The sequence below is a fragment of the Lycium ferocissimum genome, chromosome 6 (genome assembly GCF_029784015.1).
Source record: "Lycium ferocissimum isolate CSIRO_LF1 chromosome 6, AGI_CSIRO_Lferr_CH_V1, whole genome shotgun sequence".
NCBI lineage: Eukaryota > Viridiplantae > Streptophyta > Magnoliopsida > Solanales > Solanaceae > Lycium > Lycium ferocissimum.
Genome location: NC_081347.1, coordinates 20161531 through 20176641, shown reverse-complemented (window position 1 = coordinate 20176641; position 15111 = coordinate 20161531). Strand labels below are relative to the sequence as shown.

Here is a 15111-nt window from a genome sequence, read left to right as displayed (position 1 = left end):
AAGTGGGAGTTTTGTCTAGAATCCGAATTTGAGTTGGTCATGAGTTCTTCTACCTTATAATTGATGGGAATTAATCATCTAGAGTATTAATTTCATGCTAAGACTTGTAGATCCCTAATTTCCTCTTTCTAGTTCATAAACCCATTCCATTGGTTGGGATTTGGGTCTTGAATAAAGGGAAGGTTTAACTAATGATTCTTCTTGCTAATTTCCTAATCTGGATATGACTAGACTTTTATTATCACGAGGTACTAAGGAAGGGCAAGACCAAGGTTTGACTGTTGGAGATTTGTTGTTCGGCTTTTCACGTAGGTTACGGTTTACCTTATGGTGACTCTTCGATTAGCGAAGCATATGTTTAGATGATATGGTCAGAGAATGCATGTATGCCTTCGAGTATGAAGTTGGGATGGGTATTGCCTTAGGTTGGGCCTTCTTGTATGATTTGGGGGCTAGCCAACCTATTACTTTATTTTCCTATTTGTTCAATGTACTTGTTGGCCCATTGCCGTATTGAGATATCAGATGTTGGTGATTAGTTATAAATATGAGGATAATAAATCAGTTGTGGCTTATTGTGTAGCTTTATTGATGATATTACTTGTATGCCCATGTGTGGTACTGTTTGGGATTGATTTGGTTTATTGATATTACATTTGCATTGTATTCATACTCATTTCCACGTTATATTGATATTGCCTTAATATGGTACTGATGATGGGAAATGATAGGGAAATACAGATGCTTGAGACATATTGATACGAGTCATCTATGGGCTATGTGCGGAGTGCCCGGTATTTCTCTGAGACATATTTGATATTAAGTCATCTATGGGCTGTGTGCGGAGTGACTGGCATGGAAACACTTATCTTCTGAGACATGTTGGATATTGAGTCATCTCTAGGCTGTGTGCGAAGAGACTGATGCATGGACTTTGCGGGTCCCCCATGGGTTGTGCTACCGATGATGTGATGTTTCATCATCAGAGAACATGTGTACGAGCATATGCATAACATTCATACTTCATACATTATTACATCGTCTTGCATCTCTTGGTTATTTGTGATGTGGACTGTGATTGGATACTTGTGTTTGGTTGAGTTGGGACTTTATGCTATGGTTATGAGGTGTTCTCGAATTGTATTCTTGAAACTTATCACAATTGGGTTTTAGATGTTATAACCTAGGCTGGGACTTGCTTCGTTGATACTTGGAAATTGGTGACTTATACTCTATTGTTTACGTGTTTATCTTACTTTATTGTCTTTATATACATTAGCTAGTCATATTCGGCCTATAATAACTACCAGTACTTGTAGTGTGTACTGACCTAAACTTGCTGCATTCATTATGAATGCAGAGTACCAGGTTGGATCTGCTTCTACCCCTCGTGGCCGATTATCGAGGTTGCTGCCGAGTCTATTCAGGGTGAGCATAAGGACATTCGCTGCCCCAAGACTCTTCTTACTATTTATGTCTTATTTTTATTTCAATACATCATTTGAGATTTTATGTATTATTCAGACTTGTAGTATTGGTAGAGCTCTTGTATGACCAGACCAGATACTGGGGTTGGATTCTCATTACTTCAGAATTTCTTTATATTATTATCGTAAGACTTACGTTATTCTATTTTCTTCCACTTTACTTATGTTTATGATTTTTGGGATAAGGGTTTGCCTACAGAGGTGGGAAAGGTAAGTGCCCGCATGACTTAGTGAAAATGGGTCGTGACAGGGAGCCTCTTTATGAAATGTTGAATTCTGATGATCAGACAATGTCTTCAGACATGTTTGATAGTCAAATAGATCAAGGATCGATTCTGGATCCAATTGGGAGTTTTGAATCCCAAAATCCAACTGAGGAATCTGAACTTCAATTCTGTAAGAGTACTAGAAAAGTTATACCTAAACGATTATAGGAAATTAAGGATTACGTGTTCTTGGTATCTCCCACAGAATTGGATGAGCCTAATTCTGTTACTGAGGCTTTGGCAAGCCTTAGAAAAGACAAATGGATGAAAGTAATGAAAGAAGAATTGAAGTCCACAAGAACCAACAAATTCTGGGATTAGGTTGACCTTCCTTCTGGGCAGAGAGCTATTGGGAACAAATGGGGTCTCAAACTTAAACGCAAAGCAGATGGGTCAATAGAAAGATACAAGGAACGTTTGGTCACAAAAGGTTTCACCCAACAAGCTGGAATAGATAATGAGGAAACCTTTTCACCAGTTGTGAATTTTACCTCAATTCGGTTACTTTTGGCTGTTGCACGTTTGGATCTAGAATTACACTAAATGGACGTTTAGACAGCTTTTCTCAATGGAGAATTAAATGAGGAAATCTACATGCAACAACCTGTCGGTTTCGTCATTAAAGGCCAAGAAAAGAAAGTCTGCAAATTAAGAAAAATCTATTTATGGCCTAAAGCAGTCTTCAAGGCAGAGGTATTTGAGATTTCACACAGAGGTGATTTCATATAATTTTACCATGATCGATGAAGACATTGCACCTATGTGAAGAAGTCCAACGGAATGTTTGTAATTCTTTCCCTTTATGTGGATGATATTTTGTTAGCCAGAAAAAAATTGAAGTATGTGAAAACTATCAAGTCATGACTTTCAAAGTCATTTGACATGAAAGATATGGTTGGAGCAGACTATATATTTTGTGTTAAGATCCAAAGAGACCTATCCAAGAAGTTTTTGAGTCTATCTCAACAAACCTATATAAAGAAAATTTTGGACCTCTGCCGTATGAATAGTTGCAAACCCATGGATACTCCTATAGCAAGAAGTGAGACTTTAAGCCTTGAAATGTGTCTAGAGACTGAAAAAGAAAAAGAATACATGTGTCGAGTTTCATATTTGATTTGCCGTGAAATTACGACACATATGATGCTTTTTGACTATAAGTTTTACTTGTTTTTAAGCAAGTTTGTATTATTTTTATAGGTTGTTATCATGTTTCAGGAATTCAAGGTCCCGTGAGGCTGAGTTGTGAAAATTAAGCAAAAAGAAGCCAACAAGACACGTAAGAGTGGAAATAACTAAAGGCACCATTCCACGAGAAGAAATATGGACCGTGGATCATTCCACGGCCCATGAAACTTAACGTGAAACAGTTCTTGTGACTCATGTGGGAGAAGGTGATTCCACGATAGCATTCCACGGATGTGAAGTATTTCACAATCCGTTAAATGGTAGTGTCAAAATGATCCTGATTTAAGAAGAGTTGCAATTCCACGGTAGATGAAAAAGTTTCACGGTACGTGAAAAGTTCTGTCGGGCCAGATCTGTTATTTGATTTTTGAGCGAATTGTCCCACTATAAATAGTTTCTTGTAGGGTTTTATTTACAATCAATTGTCAATTTTGAACTATTATTCTGTAGCATTGAATACTCATAGTTTGTTGAAGCTTTTTGGGAGAACAAACAATTGCAATTACTTTCTTTCAATTCCAATCAATCAATCATAAGCATTATGATTTCTGTTATCTTTTATTCTTCTTCATTCTCTATGAGTAGCTAAACCAAGTACTACGGTTGTGAACCCTAGGATGAGTGTTTTGTGATTGGGAATTGGGATTGATATATGCATAATGGATTGTTAGGGTTTACTTATTCTTTGTTCTTCATTCATAATTGTTGGTTGCAAACATTGATTAAAGCCATAAACTTTGCTCAACTTGGGAAAGTGAGTAGGGTTAGGTAGGAATAAATAACAAAAGAACTCAAGTCTTTAACCCTCGTTTAATAAATTCACTTAGGAATAAGAGGAATTTACTTGGCACGAATTAACCGCTCTTCATATACACTCTTTTATATTTGGAAAAATCATAAAGAGAGATAATATCTAATTGTTGGGAATCATTAGGGATGCAATTATAGGTTAAGTGCATTCTTATAACGATCCATTAGAAGTCACTACTGGAAAAAGGACCTTTTGTGGCAATAATTTAGTGGCAATACGGTAATTGCCGGTAATTTATTTTCTATCCTCAAATATTACCGGCTAATATACTATAGCCAACAAATATTACCTCTTCACCGACAAATAGAGTGAAGTGCGGGTTAAAAAGCCAATTTTAACTTTTCATCTTCCCTCCAAAGGAAGCTGGAAAGAAATCTTCCCTCCAAACGAAAACCCTATTCTTGATAAGTTTCCCCACTCTGCTCTGACTTCTTCAGTTTCACCATTCCCTACTCGTTTCTGACACCATATTCATATTATTTTTCTAAAACCCTATATTTAATTCCTTTTCTCTGATTTTGAGCAGTGCTGGCAAGTTCTTGCCTTATTTTATCTATTGTCTTTATCAAACCACATTTTTACTCGATGGTTGAAGAATTAGAATGGAGAAGCGTTGGTTTCAACAGTAATAAAGTCCAAGTTGTTGGATATCCAAGGATTGAAATAGAAAAAGGATGGGAATGAAACTGGAATTAAGTGTCCAAGATTTTCGATCGGTAAATATTTATCTTCTCTGCAACCCAGATTTATTTTTGTTCCTATCAGTATATCTCTACTCAAATCTGTAAGCCCTAATTTATTCTTGTTCCTATCGGGTATATTTCAACACTCTCAATATGCCCTAATTTAATAGTCTTTTTGTATAGAATATTTAAACATTGTATTCACTTTGATGTTGTCTGCATAACTATCCAACTTTTACTCAATTTTAAACTTCTATCTATGCTATCCATTTGGGATTTTTTCCTTGTGAATTTTACATGTGCACCAGCTTTATACTTGTTATATAATCATAGCAGAATTGGGTTAAATTATGATTCATTTCCTTATACTTTATTGTTTATTAATTTTTCTTATAGATGACAAATTCAAAAAGCTTGTTCACTGTGTAGAGATTGAACCAAAGTAGAACACAGTAGTTTGGGAACCCTCAAAGCTTGAATTCTATATATCACGATATTTATAATACATGACATATGAGATAATGAGAAGAGTCCTATACATGTCAAACTACAATTCAATATCTGGAGATTAATATCTGAGAATATCAAGATGGTCTAACACGTTGTTTGATAAAATGTCGTATTGAGATATTGTCACTAGGACTATAATGCTTACTATGAATGTTGTTTTATAAGTGGTTCTTTAGATCATCAAAAGGTGAAGAAACCTTTTCAGATATTAGTAGGTTGAGTAGTTTAATTTCACTGAATGTGAAAAATATTAGAACTATTTTACATCGTACATTTCAAAGAACAATAGAAATACCGCTATAATAGAAAATTATATCAACAAATATATCATTATTGTAAATTTTTAAGGGAGTGAGCAACTTTTAACAGTATACCTCATAAAGGGTTTATAAATCACATTTAAGAAGCTTCCAATTCTTATTAAATTTTAACAATTATACATACTCTATAGTTTGGTGTCCTATGAAGATGTATTTCTCAATCTGTTAAAGCACTGACATGTAAATTGGGTATGTCTTTAATATTTTAACAAATGGAGGATATCAGGGTAAATACAATTAGAGAATGCTTTTATTTATAATGTGGATGTATTGATTAAGCTTATTAACCTTTGTGAATTTTGAACTTGCTCATATTTAAAAAAAAATAAAAAATTGAAGCATTATTTAAATTTTTTGAGGAATTAAGGGACTTCACGTTGGTCTGAACTTGGCTCTAGTTATTGCTTTACACAACATCCAGAGGTATACCATAATACATGTTATGTCATTACTAAAAGGTAAGCTTCATCCAAGGAAGAAAGTTGTTGTGGAGTTCAATAGTTGTAACCAAGCCATCAGAAAAGAGGGTCAAAACTATAAGTTATTTATTTTATGTTTCAACGACAGAGTCGAGCCAAACAAATTGAAACAATAAGGCCAAGCAAAAGGTGCCTCACACAGGAGGATCCAAAAGTATTGCCACCCTAATGGATGAGAAGGTATTCATTTGTAAATTACAAATTATAATATTTTAGAATTGTTTTGTCGTGCTTATTTATATCAGTTTATTACATTAGGTTGAAAATGGGATAGAGCCTACTCAAGCTTAAGTTTCTATATTAACTCATGAACAACGTAAGGACGGTAGACCACTTAATGAGGAGTCTGCGAAGACATGGTAAGATTTATCTTCCCTTTCTTTTATATCCTAAAAGTGCATCTTCTAGTTTATGTTGGATTGAGTAAGCATCTTAAGTAATGCTTCCAAAAGTATCCACATTTAAGCCTTAAGACATATGAATATATGAGTTGTGACTTGCAGAGAAGTATGAATATATTTTAGAACTCTTCCAAAAGTATCGAATGTATGTAATTCTTTTTGTATGTGTGTGTCTATGTATAATATGTAATTTGTGTATATGTGTTCTTTTTAATCTTTACACGGGGTATGATTGTAAGCTGGTCTTTGTTGTTATATCTTTGGAAAGTCCAACTATCTTTGCTGTTAGAAGTTCTACTCTCTACTAAACTAGAAGATCGATGGATATGTATCTCTCAGGAAAAGGCATTAAATCTACTTCTGATGCCTTTTTGCAAATAGTCTGGACTTTGTGTTTTCAACGGGGACTTCTTTGTGGTCATAAAAAACAGGACTTCTTAGTTTTTAGGTGGAGACACACTTGATGCAAGATATCCCTAGTGTCAGTGGTTTAGCAAGATGATTTTTAACCTTGCTCATGTGGTTCCGCTGTTAATGAATATTTTCAGATTTTCCAGATGCATGAAATTTATAGAGCATCCGGATATTTCAAGGAGGTTGTTGCCGAGCAAAAGAAACAACTGTGAGTTTTTTTGGTTTCCTGTACTATTTCTTTTTTTTTTTTTTTTGGTCAATCCTTCCTGTATTATTTCATGGTTTTGGCGAGCAGTGCACATGTTTAAGTAGGAATTTATATGTTATAGTCCTCTAGTTCAGTACTCAAAAAAATAGTCCACTACTCAGGATCCGGGAAAGGAAATTTAGGGAGTATGTGTGGACAATGAAATTTTGTTAAGTTTAAATTACAAGAAATTTTGATTATATTAAATTCAAGATATATTAGTCCAAATAAATTGTGGGCTAATATAATTGGGTTAATTATTTAAGTCAATAAATATGGATTTAAGTAATGGTCCAATTTCATTGGGCTAGTCCATTTAATTGGGCTACATATGATGAACCCACTTTGTCAAGCCCAAGATGTCTATCTTATTCAAGAGGCCCAAATTGGTGCCACATGTCAAATGACGTGGCACGCCAAATCAAATAAAGGAGCTTATAGGGTCATGCCACGTGTCAAAATGATGCAGCATGCTTAGTCAAATCAAAGGCCAATGGAGATGCGCCATGTGTACAAGTGACGTGTTCCGGCCAATCAAATATCAGCATGTCAGCTTAATTCTGATTGGTCGAAAGAAGCCTGTCCTTATCACAACTCCTCCATCCTACAACTATAAATAGGGGTCTCATAATTCAGAAAAAGGAGAGAAGTTCTAACAAGAAGCCAGGGAGAGCTCGTGGATCAAACGCCGCAGATTTCTCTACAAGCTGAAAGCATTCAAGTACTCAAGTATTTCTCTAGAAGTTCTAGAGATCCAGACGAAAATTCCCAGTACGAAGTCAAAATCAAATCCATCATTCAAGACCAAGCTATTGTTGAAAAGCCCTTGAATTCAAGTCCAAGTCAAAATCAAATCCATCGATTGTTCAAGTTCAAGATCAAGCTCAAAAGCCCTTGAATTTATTGTTGAAAAGGCGAATCAGAGGAATCATAGAGATTGTAACACTCATATTCTGAAATCAAATACAACGATTGTTGATCAAGTTCAAGATCAAGCTCAAAAGCCCTTGAATTTATTGTTGAAAAGGCGAATCAGAGGAATCATAGAGATTGTAACACTCATATTCTGAAATCAAATACAACGATTGTTGCGATATTTTTCTGTCTTGATTATTAATTTCTCGACGCGAATTTTATTGTCTACAAATCATATCTCGAAAATCCCATAAATCCCTGGGATATTCACAAGATAGATCGAGGCATCAAATACTGTCTTATCAAACGGCCTGACGTTCATGGAGATCAAATACATCCCAAGAAGGCCCACATATCCAAATCTAAATCATCCTACGTTCGAGAAACAAGCTACTAACAACCCTTGAATTATGGAGAAATATTAGGAGAGAAGAATTAAGGGAATAAACATAATTGTACCCGGATTCTTATTTATAAAATGGGATCACTCTTTTTATTTATTTTGTGATTGCAGTTTATTTTCTATATCTTAAGAAAATTTTATTGTCTACAAATTCTGGCACGCCAAGTGGGACAATCTCTACCTCTCATCTCAATTTTTCAATCATCAAAGTTTAGCAACATCGTGATGACTTCAGAGAAGATCAACTCCAAATCAATTTCCTCCAAGGTTGATAGCTCCAAGTTCTCTACTGATGTGGAAAGCATCCTCGACATTACCTTTGGTAGCATTGGACCAGTTACAAGGAGCAAAGCAAGCATGTTGGGATAACAAGCACTCCAAGTGTCGTCCGTAACAATTCCTGTTTTTGGATCTTCATCTCCAAAAGGAGCGAGATCCTCTACTGATGCATCGGAGGAAGGAAGCAGCATTGCTGAAAAGATTAAGAAGACTTTAGCTCTACTTAATCTCTCTGGATCCAAGAACTCTGCTATGAAGGAAAATGATGATACTTCAAGTGACGGATCCTGTCCACTCGCACCACATGAAGTAGGCCAGTCAAAGATCAACTTATGCGATAATGTATGCTATTCTCCAACATCCCCAACAATCATGCAAGCAATGGTAACTAACGCTTCGTCAATGGAGGAGACACTGGCAAACTTGGCAAAGGTGATTGATGGCTTGGCCAAGCATGTGCAAAATCAAGATGCTCGGATTGAGAAGTTGATGGAAAAGATGGATAGATTAATGGAAGGAGAATCTAGCCACGCACCTGGGAAGGGTCCAGAAGTACAAGAGACTGAACCTCGTGCAAAACAAGTACCACCTACCAAGGAAATTCTGTTTTTCCGGGGATGATCTCGCTTGACCGACTAAAGGAGTTCATCGAAGGGGACTATCAAGGATAAGTACGAAGTTGCCGCCAAGTCTTCGTTTACTTACGAAAAGCCGTACACTACAAGAATTGATAGCTTCAAGATGCCCGCCGGCTATCAACCTCCTAAATTTCAAAGAATTTGAAGGCAAGGGAAATCCAAAGCAACATGTTGCACACTTTGTTGAAACATGTAATAACGCTGGGACCTATGGAGACTATCTTGTCAAGCAGTTCGTCCGCTCCCTCAAGGGGAATGCCTTTGACTGGTACATTAATCTTGAGCCTAATTCTATCGATAGTTGGGAGCAACTAGAGCAGGAGTTCCTTAATCGCTTTTATAGCACAAGGCGTACTGTGAGCATGGTCAAACTTACAAGCACTCGCCAAAGGAAGGGCGAACCAGTTATTGATTTAATCAATCGATGGAGAAATGCAAGCCTAAACACAAAGATAGGCTCGGCGCGAAGCTTTCTCAATAGAGATATGTATCCAAGGAATGCATTGGGGGCTTCACTACATCTTACAAGGAATTAAGCCAAGGTCTTTTGAAGAACTAGCTACTCGTGCTCATGACATGGAGTTGAGCATGTCTTCCACTGGGAATGAAGTAATGCCCATCTATGACCCTCGCAAAGGAAAGGACAAGCAGGAACCCAAGAAATGGAGCAAATTCGTTCCCAAGAGTGACAACAAAGAATCTATGAACGTCAATGTCTTGCCTGTAAAGTTTACTACGAAGGTGAGCAAGAAGCAGAGTATGAAAGCAACTTTCTTCCAAGATAACAAAAGTCGAAAGTCGACCTTGAAGGAAATGCAAGAAAGAGAATACCCCTTCCCGGATTCGATGTCCCCAAATTTTTGATGAATTACTTGGCCGAAACTCATTGAGTTACCCGAGATGAAGCGGCCCAACGAAGCTGGAAGAACAAACGACCCGAACTATTGCAAATATCATCGACTTGTGGGTCATCCTCTTGAGAAGTGCTTTGTCTTCAAGGACAAAGTTATGCAGTTGGCTAATGAAAACAAGATTCTGCTTGATGATGAGAAGGCAAGTTCGAATCAAATCTCAATCACCTTTGTCTCTTTCGATTCGGTCCAGATATGTAGCTTTGAAGAACATGAGGGAGGACTATTGGAGGAAGATAGAACCCAAGTTGATGAAGCCAATGATGAAGGTTGGATTCTGGTGACTAGGCGGACATGCTATAAAACAAGTCCACGAAAAGAATCATCTAAGCAACCAACAAGGAAAAGGATGGTCAGAAGACTAAGGAAGCAGAAATCAGTTGAGCGTCCGAAGAAAGCAAAAGTGGAGGAGAACTACCACCAAGAACCACGACGTCCTGTGACTTTGGGGGAATTCCTACCAAGCTGGTTCCGCAACAAGACTGCTCGAGACAACACTGAGGCATCATGCTTCAATACTGATAAAGAGGAAGCAAATGATGAAAGCCTATTAACATTGTCTCTGTCATCATTTGAAAAGCTCGTTGAATCTTCTTCGAAAGAGGTAGACACATGTGATACAAGAATCACATTCACAGATAACGATCTTCTACTTGGTGAAACACTACATAATCGTCCATTGTACATGATGAGTTATGCCCTCGAGAAGAGGATAAACGAATCCGATAGATGATGGATGCGGAGTTAACATTCTTCCTATTCGTACAATGAAGGAACTTGGCATCACAATCAAGAACTTTACGAAAGCCGCTTGATGATACAAGGATTCAATCAAGGGGGCAACGAGCCATAGGTGCGTCAAAGTAGATATCACCATCGAAGATTTGCGATCAAGTGCATGGATGCATGTCATCAACGCAAAGACTTCGTATAATATGTTGCTTGGGAGCCATGGATACACGAGAACAAAGTTGTCCCATCTTCCTACTATCGGTGTTTGAAGTATCTCGAAGGCGATGTCGAGAAAAGATAGTTGCTGATGATAAGCCATTTACTGAAGCAGAGTCGCACTTCGTCGATGCGAAGTTCTACTTGAAGAACTACACTGTGAAAGAAGTAAAAGTCGACGATATCACAACGTCCAACGCGAGAAGGTCGCAACTAAAAGAGGCAGATGAGACCATTGGAAAAGGTGGAATCGATGCTTTGCCGCACCCCTTGGTCCGAATAAAGGAAATATTGTGTCTTTGAAAAAGAAGAAGACAACTCCCGTGCTCGCTATGTTCCAAAGTTGAAGAAAGAGGAAGGGCAACCATCGAAGCTCAAGGAAATGTGCTAGGGGGCTAACTCTCCCTATCAGACGGATTGACGCAATAAATTTGTCCTCAAAGCTACTTGGAGACTTCGTGGCTCAGAATCCGCCGCAAAATATGGCACTCCCTACAAAACGTACAAATGAAGGCTTTGATCCAAATGCTTACAAGTTATTTGTCAAGGGCGGGTACAACCCCAACGAACCGTCAAAGTTAGGAAGCGCCGCCATCGTGAGCTAGCATGATGCAATCACGTGAAGGTTTGGGATACAAACAACCTCCGCCGCTCGCATATCCATAAGAAGGGCAAGTACCAACTACATCACCGTGGAAGATGAGTCGGTTGCTTCCAACAAAAGGCCTTCGGTGTTTGATCGTCTTGGAAAGTCGGCCACAAAAAGCTTCTATATTGAGAGATTAGGGCGGGAAACTGGCGAAGAAAAAAGGAAGAACAAGTTCCACAGAGATTATCAAAGCGTGAAAGCGCTTGCTTTACTGGAACCCGTAAGGATATATAAAGTTTGATTCCTTCTAGAATGAGGCGAGAAACAAACCTTGTGGTTTCATGTGGAGAGGTGCTAAAAGTAAAGTCTCACACTGTGGTGTATACCAAGGAGCGTGACGAAGATGAGGAAAGTGTAGGTTCTTCATATCATATTACTACACCAAGTGATCAAGATACTTCATTTCAGATGGAAGTTGCCGAGAAGTTGGAGGACATCTCCTCATGTTACCACATATCTTTCAATGATGGCGATCCTCGAGAGGATGAAGATGCCAAAGATGCTCCTCCAGAACTTGAAAAAGGGGTGAACACCACAGTAGACTCTTTGAAAGAAGTTAATCTTGGTACTGATGAAGACCCAAGGCCCACCTATCTAAGTGCTTTTCTAAGAGGTGATGCAGAAGACACTTATATGGAAATACTCAAAGAATATAGGGATGTTTTTGCTTGGAGTTATAAAGAGATACCTGGATTAGATCCCAAAGTAGCAGTCCATCATCTGGCGGTCAAGAATGGTGCCGAGTCCGTTACAGTGCCCAAAGGCATTTGAGACGCATTTGATTCCTTCAAGCGAAATGAAGTCAACAAACTCATTGAAGTTGGCTTTATTCGTGAAGTTAAATATCCTACATGGATTTCGAGTATCGTTCCCGTGAAAAGAAGACGTCCAAATTCGAGTTTGTGTTGACTTTGTGGGATCTTAACAACACGCTCTAAAGATGATTTCTCGCTTCCCATCCCAAAATTGATGATTGATGCTACCAGGCTACGAGGCGATGTCTTTCACGGACGGTTCATCCGCTATAACCAAATTCGCATGGCACCAAAAGATGAAGAGCTTACCGCATTTCGTACAACCAAGGGTATTGTTTGTTACAAAGTGATGCCTTTCGGTTTGAAAAATCCGGTGCCACATATCAAAGGGTTATGCGAGAATATCTTTGATGATTTTCTCCACAAAAATGTTGAATGTTAAGTAGACGATTTGGTGGTAAAATTAAAAAAGAGAACCGACCACTAGCAAGACCTGAGAATGGTGTTCGAGCGACTTCGGAGATATCAACTTCGAATGAATCCATTGAAATGTGCCTTTGGAGTTACTTCTGGAAAATTCCTTGGTTTCATTGTTAGACATCGAGGAATCGAAATTGATCAAGCCAAAGTTGATGCGATTTTGAAAATGCTCGAGCCTCGAAATATTCATGAGTTAAAAAGTCAACAAGGCTAGCTTACATTAGGAGATTCATTTCGAATTTAGCCGAGCGTGTCAACCATTAGGTCGTCTCATGAAGTAGGGGCGCCCCTTTCAAGTGGACGAAGTACGTACTAATGCCTTCGAGAATATCAAGTCATATTAATGAAGCCTCCAAACTTAGTAGCCCCCGTACTGAAAACCATTGATACCGTACATTTCGAAGATAAGAAGGTCGGTTGGAGCGTTGTCGTTGACGAATAACGAAGGGAAAGAAAATTCTCTTTACCACTTCGAGCGTAATGATGACACCTAACGAGCCGAATTACATACCAATTGAAAAGTTATGTTTGGCGCTAGTCTTTCGATTCAAAAAAGTCACACTACTTTGTCATAGTGTTATCTTATTTCGGGGTAAATCCCATTAAGTTTGTGATGTCAAATCGGTCCTCGGTGATTGACTAGCAAGGTGGTACCTCCCGAAACTTTCAACAATTTGAGATCACATACATCCTGGGTCAGAAGGCCGACGGTGCATTGGCGAACTTCGGATCACCCGATACCCTCGATGATTGGGAGCTAACGATGAACTTCCCGACGAAGATGCAATGGTCGTTGAAATTCGATCTCTCGTGGAAAATGTACTTTGATGGTGCGCACAACGTGATGAGTGGGTGCCGGTACGGTGTTTGTTACTCCAATATGAGAAGTTCTACCATACTCCTTTACTTTGACACAACGTTGCTCCAACAATGTCGCTGAATATCAATGTTATATCCCGTATTTCGTACATTGGGACAATCCGGGTTAACTATGATAAGTTAGGGACAAGACCATTCCGAGATACGAAGTCGGGACTTTTGACCTTCGATTTTGTTTTGAGACATAATTTGTTCATGAATTGGTTGGCATAGAACATTTGGAAAAATTTGGGACTAAAAGTGGAATATTGAGAAGTTGGGAATTATTGGAAAAAGGCCATGTTGGCCGTGTGGTTTGGGAGAGGGCCCCACACATTTTGTGGCCAAATTTAATTGGTCCAACCCATGTGTGGGCCATGGACACTTGGATGATTCATCTAGAGCATAAAAGATGACTAATAAGTCATCTTTCTTCATTTCCACACTTAGAAAAAAATCAAGACTTGGAAGAAGAACAACAACAACCATTCGGCCAAAAGAGCAAAATTTAAGACCAAGATTTAGCCATCACAAAAATAATTCCTTCTAGCAAACCCACTAATCAAGGGTCCTCATTAACGTGGAGTTGTTGTTTGAATAATAGATCACTCGTTTCATCAATCGCAAACCCTAGCCAAGTTGTAAAGTTGAAGGAAAAAGGTAAGATTTAATCTTGTTTTATGTGTTATGAAGGATTTGTGCATGTTGTAGTATGTCAAAATGGATGAAAATCATGAAATATGGCATGTTGGAGTTGAGGCCGTGTGCATGGTATATAGCCAAGGATGTGTGTGTTGTGTTGAAGTGATGAATCAATTCTATGTAGCATGTTTAGTTGTGTAGTGTGAAGAAATGAATGAGAATCATCAATATGTGTATGTGTAGTGTTGGCCGAATATGGGTCATGTTATGTGACAAAGAATGAATTAATGTTACTTAGTGTTTTAGTTGTTGTCGTTATGAATTCTATGTTGACGATAAGCGCTTAATGACTCAAGTTGATGTTGGAATGGTTGTGGGCTGGTTTGGAGGATTATGTGCATTTAATGTAATTTCTATATTAATGAGAATGACATTGTTAAAATGTGGATTGTTGGTGTAAATCATGATTCGGAAGTTAGGAATGTGTTATGGAAGTGGTTCTTGGGTTTGGGAACAATTTCGGGTGAATTGGAGCATTTGTTGGATTGTTGGAAACATTGTGTGAATTGTTTAAAGAGTTATTGAATATTGTTTGAATGGTTTCGGATTGGTAATTGAATATGTGAGCATTAGTGTTAGTTTGATTATATGTTGGTTTATATGTATGTAGCTAGTGAACATAATTGGAATGTTGTCGGAATGTGGGAGAGAATTTTTAATGTTTGAATGCGTTTTGAATTGTTTGGATTTTTGGAATGATTTTGGTGTTGTTTTTTAATTTTTAGTTAATTTGGTTTGATTTACGGGGATTTCCCCCTTTTTTGAAA

General features: G+C 37.9%; 1 long non-coding RNA gene across 2 annotated transcripts in view; it reads left to right on the top strand.

Annotated features, from left to right (window-relative positions):
• The first annotated feature begins 4046 nt into the window (after positions 1-4046).
• Positions 4047-15111, top strand: part of LOC132060718 (uncharacterized) — an 11534-nt gene continuing 469 nt past the window's right edge. The window contains exons 1-3 of one of the 2 annotated variants that reach the window (XR_009415988.1): positions 4047-5924; positions 6003-6103; positions 6703-6767. This is a non-coding gene — a long non-coding RNA (uncharacterized LOC132060718). Of the gene's footprint in view, positions 5925-6002; positions 6104-6693; positions 6768-15111 lie in introns of both variants that reach the window. The other variant, XR_009415987.1, reaches the window with a different exon arrangement.